Here is a 10,000-nt window from a genome sequence, read left to right as displayed (position 1 = left end):
TCCCACCAACTATCTAACGGTTTGCTTATTTATTTGTTTCAGACAATAAGCTTAATGTGAATGTGTGTATGCGCGTGTCTTTCTCTCGCCTCCCTACGCCCAAAAGGTCAGCGCAGACCTAAACTAAATCTTGCCCCGACAAAAATAATCCCTTCAACGGCCCTCAATCAATTGCTATCCCGATATTTATCTTTCCCTTTTGCGTTCTTGTCTATCGATCTACCCAGCACTGACATTCTGACAATTCTGATCTTTCTCAGGCACCCGCCGCCCCTGACAAGAAACTGACAGCACAAAAGAATTCTTCGGGAAGAACTCACCCATTGTCTGCTGTTGCTGCGCCGACGACCGACCTGAAGACCGAGCGGTCGGCGAAATATTAAGAAAAGCCTAAGCCGACATCTTGGGAGAATGCCTTGCAGAATTTCAGTCAGTCGAACCTAAACAAATGCGAATGACATTTCCGTGGCACAAATTGAAAATTTGAAACCTGAATTGATTCTTATCCTCAGAAGGAAATAAGGGAGTAAAGAAATGGAAGTAAATGAAAACGGAGGTTCTCTCTCTCTCTGGTAACTCGAGATTTCTTATCTGGTATCATTTTGACAATGTTCAATTGGAAAACAAGAAGGGGACAGAGATTTGGTTAGGTGATCTCGAGCATGAAAACACTGGACGAACTATTTCTTTTATAAAAATATGTACTTCTTATTGAGTAACTTGTGTCAAATAATCTATTTAACATTACTATACACATACATAAAATATATATATATATATATATATATATATATATATATATATATATATATATGTGTGTGTGTGTGTGTGTGTGTGTGTGTGTGTGTGCAAAATCTGGAAAATATGAAAACCCTATCTTCAGAGAATGTTATATTCTGTTATATTCCTGAAGCTATTTCTTCCGTTCATAAGAGAAATGTGAAGAAGGAAGACAACTCATTCCAAAAGGAGTCTTACTCACAAACCAAAGGGTTTCAATTATTCCAGGCAGCAGTTCCAATAAATTCAAATTATAAAGGTGTTCGATGTCCATACAGTTTCAATGTTAATTCACAACCATTTGGGCTTCAACTCTATATAGAATCGAATTGAATATAGAATTTAAACCAAAGGCCAAGCACTCGGACCTATGAGGTCATTCAGCGCTGAAACAAAAATTGACAGTAAAAGGTATGAAAGGTTTAACTTGAGGAAAACCTCAAAGCAGTTGCACTATGAATCACTTGTTAGGAGAGGGTTGAGGAAAGTAAGGTGGAAGAAAGAGAATATGAAAGTAGGTGCAGTAAAAGGAATGAAAAGGGTTGCAGCTAGGGGCCGAAGGCACGCTGCAAAGAATCTTAAGTAATGCCTACAGTGCACCACGTGAGGTGCACTGACGGCACTAGCCCCCTACGGGGTTACTCTATATAATGTCAGAAAAACCCCCAATATCACATTTCTATTAGTTCTATAAAATGCCCTTTTCTCTGTCCCGGAGTACTCTAGTAAATGCACAAAAGCTCTTAATTTACACATTAAAAATTATACTGGCCTTTTACAGTGGGCACTCATCTAGATTCAGACTTTAAGAAGTTGATTAAAAATTCAGATTTGTTTGGTTAATAAACAAACACATTCACTTTTAGTTTCAAGCCTTATATGTACTGTAGAAGCAACCATTACCGTTGTAATGAATTTGTTATCAGGCAATTTTTCTTGTATATTTATATACCGGTATATTTATATATATATATATATATATATATATATATATATATATATATATATATAGATATAGATATATATATAAAATATTTGTATACATAATATACATTATATATAATATATATGTATATACATACGAAACATTCTGTCCAATAACAACGTCATTACAGCCTAATGTTTGCTTTTAAAGTAGAAATAAAACTTGGAACTAAAACACTTCGAGAAATAAAGAGCAGTATTTTGGAAGCAAGGTAATTAAGACACAGGGGCCTTGCCCTTGCTTCTAATTATTTTCTTACTGAAATATTCGCCACCTAATGCAATATAAATAGCAAACTCTTGTTACCTGCAATCTCAAATTTTTCATAATTTCATTTCATTTTTAAATAAACTGATATGACTAATATTTACATTTTAGGGTCTACAGGTAAGACTTCCAGAGAGCTAATTCAAGTCAGCAATGCCAAATACAGTATATTAACTGAGAGCTCCTCAAGTGACTAAATATCATATGTATTATGAAATGCAGAAAACTAACATTAATATCACTCAAACCGATGTGTAACGATTACTACCCTACCAGCGCCGAAAAAAAAATACTGATTTATACCTTTCTAATCAGCTGTACTCCCTTTGCTTTTTGTGGCTCTATAAAACTGCAATGGAATGGAATGGAATGGAGTTTAGGCCAAAGGCCAAGCACTGGGACCTATGAGGTCATTCAGCGCTGGAAAGGAAATTGAGAGTAAAAGGTTTGAAAGGTGTAACAGGAGGAAAACCTCGCAGTTGCACTAAACAATAATTATTAGGAGAGGGTGGATAGCAAGATGGAAGAAAGATAATATGAATGGACGTACATAAAAGGAACGAAAGGGGTTGCAGCTAAGGGTCGAAGGGACGCTGCAAAGAACCTTTAGTAATGCCTACACTGCACCTCGTGAGGTGCACTGACGGCACTATCCCCTTACGTGATATATGTATATGTATATATATATATATATATATACTGTATATATAATATATATATATATACATATACATATACTGTATATATATACATATATATATATATATATATATATATATATATATATATATATATATATATAAATATATATATATATATATATAAATTTGGAGTTCACTTTTAAAGGGGTCGAAATTATATCGTTTTCAAAAGGGTTCAACTGTGGATGTAAGCCACAGTGTTTTCAAAAACAATCTGTGGTTTGTATTTGTTAAACCTGTCCCACAGTGATCAAATTAGTTTGATGGCCTTATTGGGACATTTCTGTACCGATCAAAAAGTTTTGCTACTAGCAAAAGAAAATAAATAAATAAATAAATTGCGTAACTGAACTGCAAGGTCGAGTCTGTATTCTAAAAACTCAGGACGTTTTTTTTTAGTAAGCAAGAATTAAATGGCAGTATTGCGGCACTCATAAAAGAACAAAGAAAAAAGAACTGTTAAAACATCGTAAATGAAACTAGTCGATTTTTTTACAGTTACTTGCGCCGTAATTTCTTCCGCAGTGTCCAGATTGGCTTGACAGCGTTATCGGGAATTTTCGTATCGCTCAAAATCTCTCTCTCTCTCTCTCTCTCTCTCTCTCTCTCTCTCTCTCTCTCTCTCTCTCTCTCTCTCTCTCTCTCGCTTTAGAAAGAGAGCTTTGTTACTGGCAAATAAAAAAAGTAACTGACTTGCAAGGTCGAGTCGGTCATTCTAAAAACTCTGGATGTTTTTCAGTAAGCAACAATTAAATGGCAGCATCCAGTCACTCATAAAAACAAGTAAAAAATGCGCCGAAGTTTCCTCGGCGCAGTCGATTTTTCTGTACATCTTTTAATCAAGGCCACCGAAAATAGACGTATCTTTCGGCGGTCTCGGTGTAATGCTGTATCAGCCCGCGGCCCATGGAACTTTAACCGGGGGCCGGTGGTGGCCTGGCCTCTATCGTTGCCAAAAGTACGATTATGGTTAATTTTAATCTTAAATAAAATAAAAACTACTGAGGCTAGAGGGCTGCAATTTGATATGTTTGATGATTGGAGGGTGCATGATCAACATAAGAACTTGCAGCCCTCTAGCCTCAGTAGTTTTTAAGCTCTGAAGGCGGACAGAAAAAGTGCGGACAGAAAAAAGTGCGGACAGAAAAAAGTACGGACAGAATAAAGTGCGGACGGACAGACAAAGCCGGCGCAATAGTTTTCTTTTCAAAAAACTAAAAACAAATCAAATACAACTTTTAAAAAGCCGTACATGAGACCAGTCGTTTTTCATAGTTACCTGTGTCGTAATTTCTTCTCTTAACGCGTAACCCGTTCCAGCTGTTACTTTAAATTTTATAAAGGCCTACTTCGCTTTTATATACTTCGCTTCAACTATTAAAGTGACAACTGAAAGCAAAGGAGGCATACAATCCAACGCTACCCGAATTAAAAAAAAATATTAATGTATCGTGAAAATAAGCCATGAAAACATTTGACCTCATTATTATTTTGATTTTCATCAATTATATTATTGCTACAACACAAAAGGTCATGGTTAAAAACATATCAATTCACGAAACTAGAGAAACTCGTTTTTGCAACTGAAGAGCAACAACGCAAAAGTATAATTACAAAAACGTGAGGAATGGAATGGAATATAAAGTTTGAGCCAAAGGCCAAGCACTGGGACCTATGAGGTCATTCAGTGCTGGAAAGGAAACTGAGAGTAGGTAGGTTTGAAAGGTGTAATGGGAGGAAAACCTCACAGTTGCACTATGAAATAATTGTTAGGAGAGGGTGGATAGCAAGATGGAAGAATGATAAAATGAATGGAGGTACAGTAAAAAGAATGAAAGGGGTTGCAGCTAGGGACCGAAGGGACACTACAAAGAACTTTTATTAATGCCTACAGTGCACCTCGTGAGGTACACTGACGGCACTACCCCCCTACCAGGAAAAACGAGAGGACGATTGCAGAGGAAAAGTTACGAGATAGGCACAAGCTTTTGCACTGCTCAAACAAGAACGCAGCAGAGGTTACACTGGATATTTTGGGAGGGAGCAGAAAGAAACGCTGGTGAAGAAGAGAAGATTAATAAACAACAGATTGAGAGCAATGGAAAGTGGAAGCTGTCAGCGAAACAATGACGCAAAGTGAGCTTAAAATAAAGGCAAAAAAATCTAGGAAATTGCTAGTAGATACAACAACAGAATTTGACTTTGAGAATATATGATGTAAAAAATACAAGAAAATGAACGATAAAACCAACACCAACTGCAGTACTGGAAGTTAAATTAGGAAAGACGAAACCATTTTACAGTTAAATTACGAAAAGCAAAATAGGAATGGGCGAAATATATACCAGGGTTACATACAAAAGATTTCACCATAAGGGACAATGGCTTCTATCAGTTGGAAGAGAAAAGGAGGATATGGGAAGGGTAGATTAATTTTGACAAATGCAAGATAAATGCTGATAAAAATGGACAATGGCAAAAATATAGGTTTTCAATCAAAGAAAAATACCACAACATGGGAAAGTAAATAAAAAAAACTAAAGCAAATAAAATAGATAAAATTATGTAGAAAATAATTAAAATATATGATAATAAAAGCTAAAAAGGGGCTTTTCTGATCCTACCCAGAGGTGCCAACAAGAGAAATGGGGCATAAGTAGGGCACAAATGCAAGAATGGAGACAAACTTCAAGAGAAAGGTTCTGCTGTAGTGAAAATTAAAGTGACACACTCGAAGCAGACGTGTGAATAAATTCAATAGAGACATATAATCAAACTGTGAGAAAAATTACATAAAATAGCATACTTACTCAGTGAAGTCAAGATACCGTAATAATAGATTCCTCTTCATTAGGAGCCCACACAAGCAAAACGATTTCATAAAATCTACTTACCTTCGACTGTCATGTTCACACCATCTGAAAACGGAAGAAAAATATGTCAGTTTATCTGAGATTTACAATTTACAACATCTGTTAGGTTATTAATCAAAAATAACTTCTGATATATATTTACACAAAGGTGATAAGGTGCACAGAAGGGATTTAATAATTTAAAGCATGTGTTAGGCTGTTAATCCAAAATAACTTCTGATGCATTTAAAAAAAATGATGAAATGCACAGAAGGGATTTAACAATTTAAAGCTCTTGTTTGGCTATTAATCAAAAATAAATTCTGATACATTTAGAAAAAGGTGATACGATGCACAGAAGGGATTTAACAATTCAAAGCATGTGTTAGGGTAGTAATCAAAAATAACTTGTGATATATTTAGAAAAAGGTGATAAAATGCACAGAAAGGATTTAACATTTTAAAGCATGTGTTAGGCTATTAATAAAAAATAACTTCTGATATATTTAGAAAAAGGTGATACGATGCACAGAAGGGATTTAACAATTCAAAGCACGTGTTAGGGTAGTAATCAAAAATAACTTCTGATATATTTAGAAAAAGGTGATAAGATGCACAGAAGGGATTTAACAATTCAAAGCATGTATTAGGCTATTAATCAAAAATAACTTCTGATGTATTTAAAAAAAAGTTATAAAATGCACACAAGGGATTTAACAATTTAAAGCATGTGTTAGGCTATCAATCAAAAATAACTTCTGATATATTTAGAAAAAGGTGATAAGATGCACAGAATGGATTTAACAATTTAAAGCTTTTGTTGGGCTATTAATCAAAAACAACTTCTGCTATATTACAAAATAGGTGATAAACTGCACAGAACATAAAGACTAAGAATAAGTTCTTTTTATCTTATATGAGCAAAATACGAAAAATCAAACTGATCGCAAAATTAGGAACATAATTCTCAAAACTAATTTTATTACATTTTTCTGATCGCACGTCGTACTTGTCTTTTAGTATTTAGACCGTTTTAAGCTATTTCTTGAATAATAAAACGGGATTCATTTAAGATTTTTGTGAAATGAAACACATTATATACCTTACTTTTAAGGCCAGTTTTATTTCTTTGCCGCACATTACAAAACTTTAAATTAAACCGCATTAATACTCAGCCAAGAACTTCTAAAGACGTTTCCCATCCCAAAAACACAGCAACCCCAGTTTCCCGCTTTCTATGACCGACCGAAACAAAGACAGGCCTCTTCGGTCCGTTGCTATGGTTACGGTCTCTTCTTGTGTCGCCATAAATTAAGCGCACTCCGCCTCTTCCGCCCGAAAGGCGTCTCAGCCGGACCAATCGGGAGCCTGGGCCTTCATAGATCAGCTGGGAGCATCAACGCGGACCAATGGCGGCGATTGTTTACATCGGTGACGTCACAATTAAGTCGCCGTGACTGGCTGCAACCTCTCAGCTAAGGACGGCAGGTGGGCTCATTAATTGATTTTCCTCGCAGCCAATTGGGCGACGAGGAACACATGCATCGACCGTCATTGGCCGAAGCGACATACAGAATGCACGCGAGCGAAATACGCATCATCATTCGCATCCTATCGACTCGGCTGAAGTTGGAAAATGAACGCGACCGACGATATTACAGTGGCCGAAGTTTCTGAAGCTGAAAAAGGGAGGGGGAAGGGGGTCTTTCGTGAGCAAGCGCTTCCTTTGCTCGCACGTGCGTATTAGAAGGCCGTTTTTCATTCATGGGTTAGTGAGAATGAGAGAGAGAGGGAGAGAGAGAGAGAAAGGCGGTCATTCGCACCGATCGTCAAAACCGATTTTTGGGAAACGTCTCAATGGAGATGACGGAAGGAAATGGACGCGTTCAGTTGGCCTCCCAATCTCACTCAAGCGAAAGAAGGAGGGTCTCTGGCTATTACTTTTCGGACCGAGAGTTAATGAGGAGTATTTCCTAAAGCTCCCCTTTCTTCCTGAGAGCTGGCAATTGCTTAGCTCTCACAACAGGGCGTGAGAAACCTTAAGAGAGAGAAACGCGTTGTTCCCACACAACGGGATTGTACATCCGTGGAACGATTGGCAGGGGGTAGAAAACATCCTATATTGTATTTCAATAGTTTATGTCCATTCATCAACAATTTTTGTCTGTAGTCATCTGCTGCTAATAAGGTAAACAGTATTTGTGTTGGCTTTCAGTAGGTTATATTTAAAATTGAACATTTAGCAAGAAAGGAGACAGACGTGAGAAGTTTACGGGAAGACTGTCTACCTTAACGTTAAATCAAAACCGAACGCCTTCTCTATATGTATTTTAAAGAACTTATTTGTGTCTGCGTTTTTTACTTTATGCATTAACACCACAAAACACACACCCATACTGTGCACTCAATAAATGTAGAAGAGGGCAGCAAACTCGTATTTTACTTGCGCAGCTCTGCGTTAAAACCGCATAGGATAAAACCATCCAAGGTCAATAATGCATATTAAGCATATTGTGAGTGTGTGACCTAACTACTGCCTGACTAGAAGAAAGCTGGGTATTGCATTTATTCATACCCTTTTCCCAAATATTAAGTGTGGTTACATTTTCACTTCCTTATTACTGGGCAATCCTGCAGAAATAGTTTTTCATCACAATTTAATTGCTGAAATCCAAAAGACAGGACAAAAATGGAAATGAGTCAATGATCCTGATATTGTGTGTGTGTGTGTGTGTGTGTGTGTGTGTGTCTGTATGATAAATAAAAATTATAGGGATGTGGAGAACATTATTCATTCCAAATACACAGGTGGTAAGCAGCTGAAAATTAGAACATAAAAACAGTAAGTCTCATAATATATAATATTAAGTTTATATTAAATAAAAACTACGTAAAAGATATAGTTAAATAAAATTATAAAATAAATGATAAATCCAAAATGAGCCAATCCACGGAAATATGCTGTTGTTCATCAATTTCCTTAAAGGTATGAAGCAAAACGAGGGAAATAGATACCTTAGTTTAAAAGGTGAGCAAGCGATACAAGGTAAAAATTATAAGGAAATAAAAATAAGCTAACTTTTAAACAGAGAGGAATGCAGATAATCACAAATTTACCGCATCTAAATGAAAACCAAAACTATTATTGAGACATAAAAGGGTTTTGTTTACACAAAATCTTTCTTTCTTTCTTTCTTCAAAACTTCAGCTGAAACCCATTATGAAAAAAGACTATAAACCCAGGAGGACTCCAAAAGGAAATCACCCCGTAGAGAGAGACAAGTTATAGGAAAAGGTGATAAATAAAGAAATGTGAGGGAACAGAAAATAAAACCGGTATGCCTGAAATTCAGTACATATTCCATGTTATCCGAACCACTGTTTTTACAAAATGATAGCACGGAAAAAATTGTCTAACTCAGTCATAACGAACTTGGTCCTATACACACCGTAAGCCACAATACGAAATGGGAAAACAAATATATACAACTCTTGCGTTAGTTTTAAAAGGAGACGAAGGTTTCTCCCACTTAGAGGAACCTGTTATGTAAGACTTTACAAGCAAAAACTGGACGTTAACATGAAGGAATAGTTTTGTTATCTAATCACTGCGTCTATTAAAAAGGTAACCTTGTTTACCTGATTGTCCCCTAAATGGTTTAGGATTACATTCTTCACAAAATGCTTTCTCAGAATTACAAAAAAAGGATAAAAGTAGTGTAACAGTTTTAATTCAAAGGATTTTAAAAGAATTAAAAGAACTAAGATATTCTGAAAAAAAAAAATTATCAACAACAGTGTATCCAAGGGTTAAGAATTTCCATAGAAATTTCAAACACTTATTTACGTAATAATTGACAATAAAAGAATTCTACATATTTATGGAAAGCAGCAAAGTCCACGGTAGCAACGATGACAGAAAGGTTCCCTAGAAAGGAACCATTAGGCAGTTAAGTTCACTAGAAAGGAACCATTAGGCAGTTAGGTTCATTACAAAGGAACAATTAGACAGTTAGGTTCAGTACAAAGGAACCATTAGGCAGTTAGGCTCACTACAAAGGAACTATTAGGCAGTTAGGTTCCCTAGAAAGGAACCATTAGGCAGTTAGATTCACTAGAAAGGAACCATTAGGCAGTTAGGTTCACTAGAAAGGAGCCATTAGGCAGTTAAGTTCATTACAAAGGAACCATTAGGCAGTTAGGTTCACTACAAAGGAACTATTAGGCAGTTAGGTTCCCTAGAAAGAAACCATTAGGCAGTTAGATTCACTAGAAAGGAACCATTAGGCAGTTAGGTTCACTAGAAAGGAACCATTAGGCAGTTAGGTTCATTACAAAGGAACCATTAGGCAATTAGGTTCATTACAAAGGAACCATTAGGGAGTTAGGTTCACTACAAAGGAACCATTCGGAAG

The 10,000-nt window shown here is 36.1% G+C and overlaps 1 protein-coding gene across 2 annotated transcripts in view; it reads right to left on the bottom strand.

The window, feature by feature from the left end:
• The window catches only part of LOC136847844 (homeobox protein abdominal-B-like), a 601,387-nt gene extending 595,741 nt beyond the window's left edge, over nucleotides 1–5,646 (bottom strand). For both annotated transcript variants that reach the window (XM_067119812.1, XM_067119814.1), the window contains exon 1: nucleotides 5,628–5,646. The gene's annotated coding sequence lies outside the window, so the exon portion shown is untranslated. The remainder of the gene's footprint in view (nucleotides 1–5,627) is intronic.
• Between the last annotated feature and the right edge of the window lie 4,354 nt (nucleotides 5,647–10,000).

This window comes from Macrobrachium rosenbergii, chromosome 17 (genome assembly GCF_040412425.1).
Source record: "Macrobrachium rosenbergii isolate ZJJX-2024 chromosome 17, ASM4041242v1, whole genome shotgun sequence".
In the NCBI taxonomy this organism is placed as follows: Eukaryota; Metazoa; Arthropoda; class Malacostraca; order Decapoda; family Palaemonidae; genus Macrobrachium; species Macrobrachium rosenbergii.
Note: the sequence above shows the minus strand (reverse complement) of the source record. Positions and strands in the feature narration are given on the sequence as shown.